The sequence below is a fragment of the Myotis daubentonii genome, chromosome 3 (genome assembly GCF_963259705.1).
Source record: "Myotis daubentonii chromosome 3, mMyoDau2.1, whole genome shotgun sequence".
In the NCBI taxonomy this organism is placed as follows: domain Eukaryota; kingdom Metazoa; phylum Chordata; class Mammalia; order Chiroptera; family Vespertilionidae; genus Myotis; species Myotis daubentonii.
In genome coordinates, this window is record NC_081842.1 from 130,343,096 (window position 1) to 130,361,251 (window position 18,156).

Genomic DNA, 18,156 nt, shown 5'->3' on the forward strand with positions numbered 1-18,156 from the left:
TCATTCTCTTACAAAATTGAAATATTTGCTTAGTAATCCCTTTTGATTCATATAATGAATGATATTTTATAGTAAGTTTATACAAATTAACTCTTGATTAGTTATCAGAAATCATGCTGTTTAACTTCTTCCTGATTTATTAGTGCTTTTCCCACTTAAGTAAATTTTGATATGTCTGATCAACCCCTATTGACTTAAATTCATTAGAAAGCCTCAAAATTTAAACATGACTAACTTTCTTTTAAAGAAGATAGAGTATTAGGAGAAATGTTTCTCAATAGGCAAATCTTTGACATTCTCCCTGAGATAGAATGAGTTGAGCCAGGAGCCAGGATAAAGACGTCAGACAGTTTCTGATTTCTCCTCTGACTTTAGTATTCTACCTGAAATGAATTCTCTGATCATCAGCCATGTACATATATTCAAAGTTAATTTTAAAGTGGAGCTCCAAAGTGTAGCTTTTAGAAAATTCATTTTGTTTATCCCCATCTCAATTTTGTCCCTTAGATTTAATGATGTGGTTTCCATATTTCCTCTTAAAAAAATCAGTTTTCAGTTCTAAAATGCATATTTTAATTTGTCCTGGTTTGTATCTGATTTATGAATTATTATTTTAAAGCTCTTCTATTAAATTGTCCATCATTTATGATAGTTTTATTTTTACCCCTTTCATTTCAGAGATGGGGAAATATATCATAGTCCTAAAAGAAGAAAGCAAAAAGTATAAATGAAGTATTCATGCATGTGTTAATTATGCTGATGCCAAGATAACCAATGTGCTGATGTTTTCATTGTAATTGCTTTGAATAGGGGAAAATGTTTATATGACCTGTTTAGTGCTCAGGTCACTATTTTTCAGTAAGTGCTTATGTCTCAAACCATGAGTACACTGTTATGCCCTATAACTTTGTTTTCCATATATTTTAATAGATGACTGCTTCTTGTTACTAATTTTGTTTTTTTTTCTTTTTTGATAATTTATGTATCATAAAATTCTTCAAATCAGTACTTAAATTATATAAATAATACATGAATGCATTCCCATGTAAAATGTTGAACCTTACAGAATACCATCTCCCATTCCTATGGCCACCCAGTGGTAACTGCTATTTACCACTACACTGGTGAGCTGTAATAGAGAAAAGCAACCTAAATATCTGTCAGGAGGGGAAAGGTCTGGCTAAATAAAATGCACTATAGTCATATAATAGATTATTTATATCAGATTTTAAAAATAAACTTTATTTATATGAATATGGATACATTTCAGAAACATAATGTTAAGTGACAACAGCAAATTGCTGTAAGATATATACAGTACTGTACATTTTCAGTGGCGATATATGTATGTAAATATATTTTTAAAGGTTCAGAAGAACCCATATCACACTGCCAGCAGTGATGATTTGGGGGAGACAGTATTAATGGGAGAGATAATGGGTGGCAGTGAAGATTGGGAGGGTGTTCAAAGGAAACTTTAGCTTTATCATAATACATTAATTTCTTAAAAATAAGGTATTCAACCCGGCCAGTGTGGCTCATGGTTGAGCATTATCCCATGGACCAGGAGGTCATGGTTTAATTGCTGGTCAGGGCACATGCACCAATAGGGGGTATGCAAGAGGTAGTCAATCAATGTTTTTATCTCTCCTCCCTTTCTCTCTGTGAAATCAATAAAAACATATTTTTTAAAAGTGAAAAAAATAAGGTATTCATATTTTAATTACAAATTGTCATTTCTTTTTTTCTAAATGAACTCTTAAAAATATACTGTCATTTGTTTTGTTTTTAAAATGAAATTTATTGAGCTACTATTTACATAAAAGAAAATGCATCCATTTTAAGTGTACATTTCATTGAGTTATTAAAAGGTATACTTGGGATTTTAGTAGAAAAATATGTGAAAAGGGAGTGGAATGGTCGAGTTGTGGAAAAATCGGGTGATCTAAGATATAACCAGAGTTCTTTGAAGTCCAAAGTTTTAAGTAACTACTTACTTCAAACTGGCCTATAAAATGTGGAATTATGTAAGAGGTATTTGATCCTTGAACATATTAATTTTCCATGCTTACCTATTTGTGTTTCAGACTCCTTCATCAATATAACCCCCATGCCTAGCATGTAATAGTTATTAATTTATTTTAAATTTTGACGAGCATTTGAAGACCCCATTCACCTCACATCTGACTTTATATTTATAATGGGCTGATGTTAATAATTACTGTAACTGCTACCCATCTTACTCATCCACTAAGTCCCAGCTAGATGACATCCTCTCACATACATTTCCGATCTACTGTGTAAATTTTCTCTCTCAAACACTTTCAAAAGCCCTAAGGATAGTTAATGTTTATTGAGCACTTACTATGTGGCAGACTCTGTTCTGAGATTTTAAAATTGTAAAATACACGTTAGCCTGGCCAATGTGGCTCAGGGATTGAGCATTGACCCACGAAGTAGGAGGTCAGGGTTCAATTCTTGGCCAGGACACGTGCCTGGTTGTGGGCTACATCGCTCTCTGTGATGTGCACTGATCACAAGGGGGCGGTGCAGGAGGAAGGAAGGGCATGACTAGCAGCCAGCAGCCAGGGAAGGAAGACCCCAATTGGACCTGATAGCCGGCCAGGCCTAGGGGGCCTAAGCGTGCACGAATTTCGTGCTCTAGGCCTCTAGTGTATTGTAATTATGTACTGTTTCTTATGTACTACTGTCTCTAGCTAGGTTTTAAACTTTTTTGAAAGTAAAATACATGATGATCTTTGAATCCCAAAGTGCTCAATATAATTCTTGAATGATAGGGGTGATAAATGTTTAAGGATGTTTAGGTATAGAGATGTTTAGTTATTTCCCTAACATACAAGTAATACAACAAAGATAGGACCTAGAATCCCTGCTCTTGACCACTGCTTTTTTTTTTTTTTTTTAACATATTTTACTGATTTTTTACAGAGAGGAAGGGAGAGGGATAGAGAGTTAGAAACATCAATGAGAGAGAAACACTGATCAGCTGCCTCCTGCACACCCCCTACTGGGGATGTGCCTGCAGCCGAGGTACATGCCCTTGACCAGAATACAATCTGGGACCCTTGAGTCCGCAGACCGATGCTCTATCCACTGGGCCAAAAGGCTAGGGCTTGACCACTGTTAAACCAATTTATTAACTTGAGCCCTTTTAGTGGAATCTGACATCATGGTAGTAACTGTCATTTCGTAGCAGTCTTCATATCCACCAGAGTTCTCTGAACTCCTGTATAAAATCCAAAAAAAAAAAAAAAATTGAACACTTTACCACCTGTCATTTTGTTAAACTCAAGCTAATTCATAAATAAATTTGATTATATCTTGAGGCCATTTGGTTATACACCAAAATTCACTGCATTGTTCAACTTTGCAAAGCAGGATTTCACATGAAGAAGTGAAAATATCTCACAGCGCCTCCTAAAATTAAGACTGCTGGACAATTAAATGCCTGATTCCTGCAGGAGTCAATCAACATAAGGAAGTTGGAATCAGCTGAGGAAAACTGAGACCTTGCTTTATCTTCCTGTCCACTGTACCCCATCTGCTCATCCCAAGGAGGCGAATATGGGTGTGTCTTCAATCTGCCATCAGAAAACATTGCTTATTGAAGTTCAAGAGAGAAGGCATTGTGAGCAAAAGCATTGGAGGGAGCTTCTCAGTTACTTAAGCTGACATGGTCACATCAATGTATATGTTGTTAAGGCAGCTGCTGCACAGAGCCTAGGGCACTGATAACATTAAGTCATAAAGGGAACTCCGTCAATGATCTCCGTTTGCCATTTTTGAGTAAGACTGTTTGGATAATCTCAAACTTTTAGTGAAAATCAGTTATCAAATGGCAAATTGGAGGTAGAATATTTTGAATTGGTACTGAGAAAATATTTTTTAAAGCTAAAAGAATAGAGTCACCTATGTACTCTATGGTACAGAAATACTAATTTAATACTATAGAACTGTGCATACAGTCTACTGAGGATGCTTTCTTTTTTTAATGTTTATGAGCTTATAAAGGGCCAAGAGTTCTGGTGTACAGTATGTTAAATTCTGAGAGTAGAAAATAAAGTCCATTCATAGTTGAATATGTTTATGAGGCCAGTTTCTTTCTGTGTATTTTGCTTTTGAGTTGCTACACTAAGCAAGTGTGTTAATTATTAAACAAAATCTCCTTTAAACCACACTAGTTTTATTACGTTAGTGATTGTACTTACTGCTCTGGTCACAGATTTGGGAGTTTGGTGTTGCGGAAAGTCCTCACAGATTTTGTATATTTTGACTGGGACCAGTTGTTTTTAGTGCTCCTTTCCAGAAAAGAAAAAAATATAATTTGTCAGACTTAAAAAGCTGCAAATGGATTCATCTTCATTGAGCAAGCTGAGTCACTTTCCCATTCAAAAACCAAGTAAGGCCACCTAAGAGAAAGGATGCTGCCTATAAGAAAATGTAAACTCATTTTCGTTTCAATCCTTTGGCTTAGTAATACAAGGCAGGAGCCACTTCCAGTTTAAAGAGCTGCTACCCATTCCACATGGACAGTATTGACTGGAAGTCCTGCCTTAGGATCACCTCTTGTGGCACCAATTAAGGGATTTGGGGTTGGGTTGCTTGAATGCTACGAATTTATGAGGCGGATTTCCCACAAGCATGGGGCCTTGGTAACCCATCTTGTTCCTCCAGCTTTAAGCCATGATTCCTCTTCTAGACTGAGAAAGGTAGTTAATGCAGGTTTCAGGAATAGAGAGAGATGAGGCATGAGCCTGGGCTTTATTTGGTATTACTGACACTATTTAGTACAGATTAAACCCTTTTAAGTGACGAAATTCTTCACATATTGGAAGGCGAAAAAAACCTTGATCAAAAGGAGCAATAGGGTGAGTCATAGATACAATATAGGCTCTTTGCCATATGACTCTAGGCAAATTCTTGATCTCCTTACCTCCTAATCGTCATCTATAGATTGAGAATAACAGCGCACTCTCAAAAGGTAGAGAAGAGGTTTAGAGATCGATGGCAAGTACTAAAATACCTGCCATGATTATGATTAATAAGACACTTGTAAGCTCTTTTCTTTCTGCTCTGCCTCCTGTGCTTGACTTTGCTGATGGATCAACCTCTTCTCATGCCCCTGAGAATTCTCTCACACTATAGTAGCAAACATGCCACACATATTGGAGACTCCATAAGGAAGTATGTATAGGGGAAACTTCACTACCTCTAGGACATGTACACTGCTGGTGTGCACCTGAATGGCCAACCAGTGTTAAAATACTGAAATACTTCTAAACTGCTTAGTAAATAACTACTGTCCTGAGCCTCACCTTCCCTCTCCCTGTCTTAGCCCTGGCAATGCCTGACCCTCTCCTAGACACTCCCGTGACCCAGCAAATAAAAGGCCAATGCTTGTCCTAACCGGTTTGGCTCAGTGGATAGAGCGTCGGCCTGCAAACTCAAAGGTCCCAGGTTCGATTCTGGTCAAGAGCATGTACCTTGGTTGCGGGCTCATCTCCAGTGGGGAGTGTGCAGGAGGCAGCTGATCGGTGTTTCTCTCTCATGGATGTTTCTAACTCTCTATCCCTCTTCCTTCCTCTCTTTAAAAAAATCAATAAAATATATTAAAAGTAGAAAATATTAAAAAACAAAAAGGTCAATGATTGGTGCAACTAAGGCCCTTGAACACCCTGCTCCAGGGCTGAGGCTGGTTGGTGGCTGTTCTGATTAATTTGTGACTCTGCAGTCAGTCTCTCCCTAAATAAGATTACTAACATGGGACACTATATTCCATTTCTCTCTTTGCCCTATATGGTGGGCCCTGTGTGCTGTATTGTGGGACTACTTGTCATGCACATGGTTACACACACTTGAATCAGCCACAGCTGTAGGTAGACAACAGTAGCACAAAGTGTGGAAGAGGAATTAGAAGTATATTGTTGTAAGGTTCTCACACTATACATAGAGTGGTGTATTATTAGAAGATAGACTATGATAATTAAGAGTGTATATTATAAACCCTAGAGAGGCTACTAAATAAATTAAAAAAAGGTTTAGCTAATAAGCCACAGTAGAGAGGATATGGAATAATTAAGAACAGTCTAAAAAGAGATAAGAAAGAAGGAAAAAGGGAACAAAAGAACAGATAAAACAAATATCAAGAAGGTAGATTTAACCCACCATATTGACCATATTAAACATTAGATGCAAATGTTTAAACATTTGAATCAAGAGGCAGAGATTGTTAAATTGGATGAAAAAGCAAGACCTAACTATATGTTGTCTGTAAGAAATGCACTTTAAATATGAGGATACAAATAGTTTAAAAAGAAAAAGATGGCAAAAATGTATTATATTAACACTAATAGAAAGAAAGCTATTTTTTTGCCCTGGCTGGTGTGGCTCAGTAGGCTGGGTGTTATCTCTGTACCAAAGGTTGCAGGTTCAATTCCCAATCAGGGCACATGGTTGCAGGCTTGATCTCCAGTAGGGGTCATGAAGGAGACTGATGTTTCTCCCTTTCCCTTCCTCTCTCAAAAAAAACCAAAAGCAAAAACACAAAAAATACCAAACAAAAAAAAAACAGAAAGAAAGGAAGAAAGCTATTTTACTATAAGAAAAACTATACTTCAGAACAATTAATAAAAAGATAAAGAGGAATATTTCAAAATGTCAAAGAATTCAATTCATCAACAGGACACAAAAACCATAAATTTGTATGCAGCTAATGAGACAGGTTGAAATACATAAAAAAAAGACTGCTTCCCAACTGAAGGGAGAAATAGGCAAATTCAGAGTTTATAGTGGACATTTCAACATGGGGTCCTTACTAATTTATAGCACAAGTAAAGAGGAAATCCATAAAAAGAAAGAAGACTTGAACAATACTATCCACCAACTTGACCTAACTGACATTTATAGAACACTAGAAGCCCATTGCACGAAGATTTGTTCAATAGGCATTCCTTCCCCTGGCTGTTGCACTGGTTTTACTCTGGCACCCGGGACCCAGGCCATAGGTCTGGCCGCAGCAGAGAAGCCAAGCCTCTTCAGTCTTCAGTGTTCAGTCCTGACTCCCGCCAGAGCCTTCACCTGTGTATGCAAATTAACAGCCATCTTTGTGGGGTTAATTTGCATAGTCGCTCTGATTGGCTGGTGGGTGTAGCAGAGAGGCACCAATTTGCATGTTTCTCTATTATTAGTGTAGATTCCACCCAACAACCAGCAGTATAAATGCCTTTCAAATGCACTTGTGATAGTCACCAAGATAGACCATGCTATGAGCCATAAAACAAATCTCAATACATTTGAAAGGATTAAAATCACAAATGACTAATATTAAGAATGAACATGGAGATGTTGCTATAGATTCTACAGACTTTAAAATTATGAAAAGGGAATATTAGAAACAATATTATGCCTATAGATTCAATAACTTAGATGGAATGGATAAATCCTTGTAATACACAAATTACCTAAAGAAGAAACAGTTAACTTGAAATAATCCTATATTTATGAAAAATATTGAATTGATAGTTAAATCTTTCCCACAAAGAAAACTTTAGTTCCTGATGACTTCACTGTTAAATTCTACCAAACATTTAAGGAACAATAGTATCAATTCTTTACCAACCCAGGTAATGGAAGAGAAAGGGAAATTTCCCGGCCATCATTATCCTGATACCAAAACCAGATAAAGACATTACACGAAAATTACAGACCAACATATCTCATGAACATAGACACTGTAACAAAATGTGGCAAATTTTGGCAAATAAATGAACCCAACAATACATTAAAAACACACACAACTTATGACCAAGTGAGTTTTATTCCAGGAATATAAGGTTGGTATAACATTGAAATTCAATGTAATTCACCATTTTGACAAACGAAAGAAGAAAAAGTCACATGATCCTCCATAGATGTAGAAAAGGAATGTGATAAAATTTAATACCTTTTCCTGGTTAAAACAAACGAAACCATTCTCAGCAAACTAGAAATGGAAGGAAATCTCCTCAACCTCATCAGGGACATCTACAAAAGTCCTAACGCTAACATTGTTCTTAATGGTGAAATATTGAATTTCAACCCAAGACTAGGAGCAAGGCAAAGATGTCTGTTCTTGTCGCTTATATTCCACTGTACTGAGGTCCTAGTTTGTGTATTAATTCAATGAAAAGAAATAAAATATATACCAATTGGAAGAATGAAGTAATAATGTCTTTACTCACAAATGACATAAGCATCTGTGTAGAAAATCCTGAGGTATTTACAAAAAAAGCTATTAAACCAAATAAATAAATTTAGCAAGGTCTCAGGATACATAGTCAATATACAAGGACCTATTATAATTTTTGTACGCTAGAAGTAAACATTGGAAATAGCATCAAAAAGTATAAAATACATAGGAATGAAGTTTACAAAATATAGATAAGACCTATGCACTGAAAGTAAATGTTGCTGAGAGAAAATAAAGAAGACTTAAATAAATGAAGAAATATACCACACTTAAAAATCGATATCTTTAAGGCACCATCCTCTCTAGATTGAACAACAGATTCAATGAAGTTGCAATAAATTCCCAGCAGATGTTTTTACAAAAAAAGTGTAACACATTTTTTATTGCGATAAATATACATAATATAGGAAATTTTCATTTTAAATAATTTAAGTGTACAGTTCAGTATATTCATATTGTTGTGCAACCATAACCACCATTCATCTCCAGAACTTTTTTATTTTTCTAAACTGAAATTCTATCCATTAAACAATAACTCTCTATTCCCACTTCCCCAGCCCCCAGCAACCAGCAAGTATTTGGTCTCTATGAATTTGACTATCCCAGGTACCCATTGTAAGTGGAATCATACAATATTTAATCTTTGTATGTTTGGCTTACTTCACTTAGCATAATGTCCTCCAGGTTAGTTTTTTTTCATAGCATGATAACAGGCTTTCTCTCTCTTTCTCCCTTACTTCTTCTTTCTTTTTTGTAGAAATTGACAGACTGATTAAAAAATTTATATGGAAATACAGTGGGCCTAAAAGAGAACATTTTCTGGAGAAGAAAATGACAAAGTTAAAAGACTTATACTACCTGTTTTCAAGATTTATTATGAAGTTACAGTCACCAAGATAGAGTGGTACTGGCATAAGGATAGATATGTAGATATGTAGAACAGAAGAGCAAATCCGGAAAGAAATATACAGATATGTGATCAATTGATTTTGAGAAACTACCAAGGTAATTTAATGAGACAAGAATAATACTACTTTCAAACAATGGGGCTGGAAAACAGGATGGATGGAATACAATGAACCTTGAATTTTACCTCACATAATGTACAAACACCAGCCTGAAGGGAATCATTAACTTAAGGGCTAAAATGTAACTTTTCTAAAAGAAAACATAGCAGACATTCTTTGGGACCTTGGGTTAGGCAAAGATTTCTTAAATAGGACACATAAAACAAAAGAGAAAATCACTAAGTTGGATTTCTTCAAATTAAACTTTTGCCCATTGAAAGAAACTGTTAAGAAAATTAAAAGGCAAGCCAGAAAATGGGAATATTTATTAAGCATATTGCAGACAGAGGACTTGTATTCAGAATATGGAAAGAAACCTTGAAACAAACAACCTTCCCAAAATGGACAAAAGATTTTAGTAGACGTTTTATACAAAAAGATACATTAGTGGCAAATTAACACACGAATAGCTGCTCAACATCAAATTAAAAACACAATGAATTAAAACCACACACTTTAGGATGGCTGAAATTAAAAGACTGAGATTATCAAGTGTTGGTGAGAATGTAGAAGAGCTAGAACTCTCATTTACTGCTGACAGGTCTGTATAATTGTACAATCATGTTAGAAAACTGTTTGCTAGAGTTTTCTTTTTTTCTAAGTTAAACATACACTTGTCATATAACCTGGGAATTTTCCTCCTAGATTACTCCTGGATTGCTTCTATTTTACTAAGGATAGAAACAAAACAAAACATGTTCACACTAAGATTTGTCCACAGATATTCAGAGCAGCTTTATTCATAGCTGGAAGCAACTCAAATGTTCATCAGCTGGTGAGTGGATAGACAAATTATCTATTTATGTAGCAGACTACTACTCAGCCACAAAAAGAAATGAGCTAATGATACATGCAACAATGTGGATGAATCTCAAAAGCATGCAAGTCGCGCAAAGGATTAAATACTATCTTATTCCACTGACATAACATTCTAGAAAAGGTAAACCTATAGTGACAAAAAGATGAGTGGTTGCCAGGTGGGGGTTGGGGAAAAGGGACTGCAAAGCAGCATGAAGAAGCTTTTTGGGATGATGGAAATGTCCTACATCATTCTTGAGGTGTTGGTTACATGATTAAACACATTTATTAAAACATCAAATCATACATTTGAATTGGTGACTTTTGTTGTATGCAAATAATACCTCAGCCATGAAAAAAAATGTGTGATGGCCTCTTTCCTCCAGGAGATCCCTAGCGTACCTGAGAAGCCCATGCGGGCTTCTGAAAACACTGGGAGGCAGCGCAGGTTAGCAGGCAGGTGGGGTTCCACGTCATTCTCCTGGAAAGGGGAGAGTAGGTGTGAATGAATAGACTAATTTTAGGACATTTGGTTATTGCACATAAAGAACATTTGTGGGCATAACCCTGAGGGTCATGGCTTTTGAGTCTATTACAGATGAAGTACAGAACGCAGTAGTCCGGATCATAACCCAAAAGCAGCAGAAAGAAAGGAACTCTATGGCAGCAAAGGCAGCAAGGGCAACTGAGATGGGTGCTGAGTCTGAGAGGCAGAAGGAAGGAAGAGGTTCCTCCGTTACAGGGCACGTATGTGGACAACACAGTTGAAAAGCAAAGGACAAAAACAACCCCACCTTCCAAAGAGCATTGTTATAAAATAAATAATTTCTTTGGAGAAAAAGTTGAATTCAAAGCCAAGAAGGCAAAATTGTACCTTTGTTGAATAATGGCTTTATCAAGGGCAGAAACATTTCCCCTAATTTTTTTGCCAGGTGAGAATGTGACTGTATACATAAGGCAAGCAATTCTGTGAGGTTTATGGGGGGCGGGAGGGAAGAGTCTGCCCTGCAGACAGCACTTTATTGGAGGTGCTCATTACAGAAGGTTGTTAGACTAGATGTTGACAGTGAGGAGGCCATGGGTGTGAGGTGGGATGCATGGAAACTCGGTGCCTTTGCTCAGTTTGGCTGTGAGCTTAATACTGTTCTGAAAAATAAAGTCTATTAAAAAGATCATTAGTAAAAGTGGCTTTGTTTGATGGGTAGAATTGAGATTTCGGGTTAAAAATTTTTAGGAGATGAGAGGTTCCTGGGTAAAATGTAAACATGCATGGAATAATTTGCCATATTTTTCTGGCTCTAAACTTTTATTTTTTAATTATTATTTAAATATATTTTTGTTGATTTCAGAGAGGAAGGGAGAGGGAGAGAGAGACAGTAACATCAATCATGAGAGAAGCATCGCTCTGCTGCCTCTTGCATGCCCCCTTACTGGGGACCATGCTTGCAACCCGGACATGTGCCTTTGACCAGAATCTAACCTGGGACCCTTCAGTCCATACACCGACACTGTATCCACTGAGCCAGACCAGTTAGGACTAAACTTTTCTTTTTTTACGTGAAATCACCATTAAAAGTCAAAATGGAGAAACAAGTCTAAATTTCAAGTATTGGGCCTTCTTAGCTGGGAGGATTGGTGAGCTGGATTCTCAGATGAAGGAAGTGGCTACTCCCAGGGGCACTCACCTTGCCACGCCCACCCTTCCCTACCCAACTCACTGGGTTCAGTGGGATCTGTGGCCCAGCTACTTACTGGTCGGTGTGAGGAAAGGGGGTTGAGTGGAACTGGTATCATCTGGGTGCCTGAGGCAGTTGATGGATGGAGGGGGAGAGCAGATAAGCACTCACCCCTCACTGAGAGCAGGCAGGATAGGCCAGCCTCCACATTTGGCACCTCTTAGAGGGCCACGGAAGTGTTCCCCATTGTCCTTTTACCAGGAGGTTGTGTCAGACTCTCCAGCACCCTCTTCAGTTTGGTGAAAATTCTTCTTCAGCTATGGAAACATGGCAAAGACTGTGTCAGGAACATCACCGAGCCGCACAACTAGCCTGGTGGAGTGATGGGAATAATACCAACAGCAACAGTCTATCACTGGGCACCTGTGCCGAGTGCAGTGCACATGACATGTGTTGTTTCACTTAAGCCCCACCACGCCCTATGAGGTAGGCAGGATCATTTTCAGTTTACAGATGATGAAACAGAGACTTTGAGAGTTCCAGTAGCTTTCCCAGGTCTACACAGCTGTTACGTTTCTGGAAAGGGGTCCCAAACCCAGAAGCGTGTGACTCGAACCACTGCTTTGAACCCCTGCTTCCCTGTTGCAATCATCTCAAAGTATCTCTCACTTTGCTTCAGTCCAAAGTTAAAGTAGATTGTGATGTCAGGGGACTGTCCAGGGAGAGGGGCTCAGGGGGGGGGGGAAGGGCCTCTGCTTGAGGTGCCCGGACAGTGGAGGTGGGCCGATGCAGCTGATTAGAGGACTTCTCCGTTCAAAGCCATCTACCCGGATGCCCGCACCTCTCTCAATTTCCCACCTCCCTTGCATGATCTTCAAGAAAATAAATGGTTTATCAGACCTGCACGTCTAATACAGGGACCCCCTATTCAAGGCAGGAGGCTCTCCCCCTCTTGTAGCCCGGGTACTCAGCGAGATACCCCACACCTGTGGAGAACGACTACCAAGGAGGCCTCCACTCCACCCAAAACTTTCAATTCAGATACCGAGCCACCTGGGCTCTCGAGAGAGGTAAGGACCGGTCATTAAACAGGAATTGGGACGTCCCACGGAAGGACCTATACGGAGGGCTGGACGCAGCGGTACTCCTGTGCTGGGAGCCGGTCCATCCTTGCTGTTTCAAGGGACCTGGCATATATGGCATACTGTTCTTAATATGTTTGCTCACCTTCTTGGCACTATGTGTTTTAACCAAGGTCACCTCTCTGAGAAAGGTTGTTTCCCCTGGTAGGGATTTTCCCCTGAAGTTAGGGAGGGAATAAAACCCCTTAACTAAGTGCCAGGCGGTTAATTAATCATTTTAACTACGAACAATCATGCTTAAGCTACATAATCTTTACTCCCTGGAATGGAGATAAGAAACGTCCTAACCTTTGGAATAGAGATTGATAGGATTGGAATCGACTGTTATAAATAGAGATGTAACAAGACAACAGCACACAGAACCTAGACACAGAACCTAGACACAGAACCTACACAGAACCTAGAGACAGAAGAACTTCGCTGGAGAGAACATGGCAAAAGATCCTGGACAGAAAGTGGCCACACAACCTAGAGACAGAACCTAAGGAGAGAACCTGGCTGAAGAACCTAGAGACAGAACCTGGCTACAGAACCTGGATAGAACATGGCAAGAGAACCTGACTAGAACCTGGTGACTGAACCTGGCTGGAGAACTTGGACAGAACCTAGGGAGGGAACATGGCTACAGAACCTGGCTGGAGAACCTGGAAAACCTGGCTGGAGAACCTATCAAGAGAACATGGACACGGAACCTGGCTGGAGATCCTGACCAGAACTTCACTGGAGATCCTGAACAGAACTTGGCTGGAGATCCAGACCAGAACTTGGCTGGAGATCCTGGCTAGAGATCCTGGCTAGGCTGTTGATCAACTGAACGCTGTCTCCGTGTCATTCCTTCTTCGTCGACTCCATCCACACCTTTGGGGACCCCTGGACCTGCTGGGGTTGGACCCCAGCACTCCTGGTCCTGACCCGTGGCCACGACGGTGGCCGGGGTCCTGGTTTGTGCGGCTGTAGGCTGTACTGGGTTTGTCTGTCTGGTATTTGTTTGTCTTGGTGTTTACTGTCAAAAAGTTGTCTGCCTCTGTGTACACCCTGCTGCAATGTTTTTTGAAAAATTTTCAGGACTTCAAGGAGCGAACTGCAGGTTCCGGGCAACCTTAGGCTGCATTTGGCTAATTTATTTTGTCTTTGTTCTTTGTTGTCTTTGTCTTTGTCAAATGGGATAGGGTCAGTCATCTTCGTCGACCCCCTATCAATCAGGCCCACTCTGAATGAGTGGAAGGGGAGCTTAATCACCTCCCGGGAAGCCATAGAGCTCCCTTAGACAATTAGTCAGAAATTGGTTAGATTGTTTAAACTCTGAATAAACATTTGATAGAAGTCAAAAACTCAAACTATCTGATGTATAATTACAAATATAAAAATCTATATAAAATAAAAAAAAACTAAAATTCTAAAATAGATTTAAAAGTTATAATATTAATACTTTTTGATTTACAGCAATTCTGTGAATGGGAGTGGCCCACTTTCCAGGAGGGGTGGCCGGATGCAGGGTCTTTTGATCTGACCACTGCCTACTGGGTCCATTATGTCATATACGGCCGCCCAGGGCATCCTAATCAAATTCCTTATATTCAGGTTTAGGTTGACATATTGTCCAAGAAACCCCGGTGGATGACGGCTTGCCTCCTGAGGGGAAAATTGGGACAAAGACAGACAGTCCTCTTGGCTTTGGCCCAGAAGGACAAAACTCCCCCTGTTCTCCAGGGTCCAAGTGAGGAGGCACTCCCCAGGGTCAGACCTCCCCCGTATGCTCCCCCACCCGCCGGCCCAACGGTGGCTAAAGACCCTGGCCCGGAACCTCTGCCTCCTCCACAGCCGGTTTCCTTTCCTCCGAAAATACCAGTCCAGGCCTTGGCTTCATTCTCCCCTCCTCACACTAGGCAAGGGACAGCATATGGAGAGAGAGAGGGAGAGGGGAAGAACCTGCAGGACCCAGCGGCATCTGCCAGTCCTGCAGTTCCTATGCTGCCACTATGGCAGGCAGGCCCTTTGGATTTGGGTCCAGACGGGCAACCTTTCAGGGTCTATGTCCCTTTTTCTACCAGTGACCTGTACAATTGGAGAACCAGAATCCTTCTTTCTCCCAGAACCCACTCTTTTAAGGTCTGTGTTTTTTTACCCATCAACCTACCTGGGATAATTGCCAACAGTTGATGCAAACTCTTTTCACTTCAGAGGAGAGAGAGAGATTCAAGGCGGAAGGGAGGAGATTTGTACTGGGTCCGGATGGGCAGCCTACCTCTGACCAAGATAGATTAGAGGCTGTGTTTCCCTCCAGGCGACCTGACTGGAATCCCAATAATGAGAGGGGAAAGGAGGCTCTCAATCGGTATCGCCAGACTCTATTGAGGGGCATCTGAGCTGCTGCTCGGAGACCCACAAACCTCTCTAAGGTGACAGAGACAGTCCAGGGGCCTAATGAGAGCCCGGCAGCTTTCCTGGAGAGGCTGTGCGAGGCCTATCGGGTGTATACCCCCATTGACCCTGATGCCCCAGAAAATCAGAGGGCTGTCATTGTTGCATTTGTTTCCCAGTCGGCCCCAGATATTAGAAAAAATTGCAGAAGTTAGAAGACTTTAAGGGGAAATCAATCTCTGAGTAGGTTAGTGTAGCCCAGAGGTTTTTAACAATCGGGAGGACCCTACGGCAGGTGTAAACACCTGGATGGCCAAGGTCCTCCTGGCCCTAAATGAGGAAAAAGGCCCAAGGGGCTGAAGTGACAATAAAAAGAAAGAAAAGCCTCATGGGAGAAAAGGAGTCCAACCCAGGCTTGGAAAAAATCAGTGTGCACTTTGCAAAAAGGAAGAAAAGGCTTACAAAAAACTGGAAAAAGCCCTGATAAGTGCCCCGGCACTCGCCCTGCCAGACCTAACCAAACCCTTTCAGCTATATGTAGCTGAAAACAAAGGGGTGGCAAAAGGGATCCTCACACAACCCCTAGGACCATGAAAACGCCCCGTAGCTTATCTCTCTAAGAGACTTGACCCGGTGGCCTCGGGATGGCCCAACTGCTTGAGAGCCGTTGCAGCCACCGCCCTCCTGGTAAAGGAAGCCTCAAAGCTAACCTTTGGCCAAAATCTCCAAGTAGTTGCTCAGCATGCAGTTGAGACCGTATTAAAGAGCCCCCCCCCCCCCCCCTGGAGAGATGGATGTCCAACGCCCGCATTACCCAGTACCAGGTGTTACTGCTAGACCCACCGCGAGTCAGCTTCCTGAAAACAGCTGCCTTGAACCCAGCCACACTCCTCCCTGACGAGGAGGCAGAGCCCCCTTTGCATGACTGCGAGGAGACATTGACTGCCCTCACTTCCCTCCGAGAGGACCTTGTGGACCAGCCCCTGCAGAATCCAGATGAGACCCTCTACACGGACGGGAGCAGCTTCGTAGAGGAAGGTACCCGGTATGCGGGGGCTGCAGTGGTGACACAAAAGGAGGTTCTCTGGGCACAGGCCTTAGGAAGAGGCACCTCAGCCCAAAAGGCAAAACTTATAGCAGTCACTCAGGCCCTCCATTGGGGAAAAGGAAAAAGAGTGAACATTTTCACAGACAGTCGGTATGCTTTCGCCACAGTACACGTGCATGGGGCCCTATATCAGGAAAGAGGCCTTCTGACCTCAGAAGGAAAGAACATTAAAAATGCTTTTAAAATACGTAACCTCCTGGCAGCCATATGGGGGCCAAAAGAAGTGGCAGTAATTCATTGCCGAGGGCACCAGAAGGGCGATAGTCCCGAAGCACAGGGAAATCGGTTTGCAGACCGAACCGCCAAGGTCGTGGCTAAAAGACCAGTAGGGCCCCTAGAAGTTCTCGTAGCCCTGACAGCATGAAGGCTCCCAGAGAAGCCTACTTATATGACGGGGGAGCAGAGGCTAGCTGTGAAACTAGGGGCCCAGGAAGGAGAGGCTGGATGGCTAATCCTGCCAAACGGAAGGCTTATAAGTGCCAGAAACCCTGGGGCGGACCATCGCTTCCCAGAACCACCAGAGCACCCACCTGGGGGGAACGAAGCTATCAATACTACTGGGAAGAGAATTTTACATCCCAGGGCTCCAGAAAATATCCCAAGATGTGGCTAGGAGGTGTCAAGTGTGTGCCCGGGTAAACCAAGGGCCCCCTGTTGTGGCCGCGCCAGGACAGTGATTCAGAGGACAGAACCCTGGAGAACACTGGGAAGTGGACTTCACCGAGATACCAGGAGGACAAGGAGGGTATAAATACTTGCTGGTTTTCATTGATACCTTCTCTGGCTGGCCTGAGGCATACCCAACCAAGGCAGAGACAGCACAGGTAGTAGTTAGAAAACTCCTCACTGAAATTGTCCCCCAGTTTGGCCTGCCACTATACATGGGGTCCGATAATGGCCCAGCGTTCATCGCCAAAGTTACACAATCCATAGTTAAAGCCCTGAGGGTTACCTGAAAATTGCGTTGTGTCTATAGGCCACAGAGTTCTGGACAGGTAAAGAGAATGAATCGGACCTTAAAGGCAACATTAACTAAATTAAAATTAGAGACTGGCAAAAACTGGGTAAGTCTCCTTCCTTTTGCTCTCCTCAGAGCTAGGTGCACTCTATACATAAAGGGCACGATGGAGGAGGACGTGCTGCGATCCAGTCCAACGCAGCCTGCCTTCTCTCCGGGAGATCTCGTTTGGGTGAAGCGTCACGACCCTGGCAGCCTGGAACCTAGATGGGATGGACCCTACCAGGTGGTGCTGAGCACTCCAACCGCCATCAAAGTCCCAGGAAAAAGGCACTGGCTCCATCGTACGCAGGTTAAGAAAAAGAACGACAGCGTCGAGGGATGGCGGGTCCAGAGGACCGGAGACCCGTTGAAGGTCAGACTCACTCGGTGTTCTTCCTAACTCTCCTCATCTGCCTGCAGCCGGGACTGGGAAATCCCCATTCGGCCATAAATTACTCTTGGGAGGTCACATGTACTATTGATAGGACTGTTATACACTCTGTTATTGGAATAGGGGCGCCTGTCATCCCGACAGATCTCTGTAAACTGTTTGAAGAAAACTGGGGAAATTCCTGTAGCAAAACTGCATCGACTGGGTATGGCTCGGGGGGCCCTCCCCGGGTCACCAAAGCCAGGGGTTACGATTGTGGAGACCTAACCCTAGAGCAAGAATTGTGGCACACTCGTCATTTTGTCTGCCCCCGGGAAGGGGGTAGTAACTGTGGAGGAGAGGGTGACTTCAATTGTGCCTCTTGG

At 41.6% G+C, this 18,156-nt stretch overlaps 2 long non-coding RNA genes across 2 annotated transcripts in view; one reads left to right on the forward strand and one right to left on the reverse strand.

The window, feature by feature from the left end:
• Positions 1-1,813, forward strand: part of LOC132230700 (uncharacterized) — a 69,096-nt gene extending 67,283 nt beyond the window's left edge. Inside the window, exon 5 of the long non-coding RNA XR_009451914.1 lies at positions 679-1,813. This is a non-coding gene — a long non-coding RNA (uncharacterized LOC132230700). The remainder of the gene's footprint in view (positions 1-678) is intronic.
• Positions 1-18,156, reverse strand: part of LOC132230701 (uncharacterized) — a 351,439-nt gene that overhangs the window by 111,298 nt on the left and 221,985 nt on the right. The gene's annotated exons all lie outside the window — the stretch shown is intronic.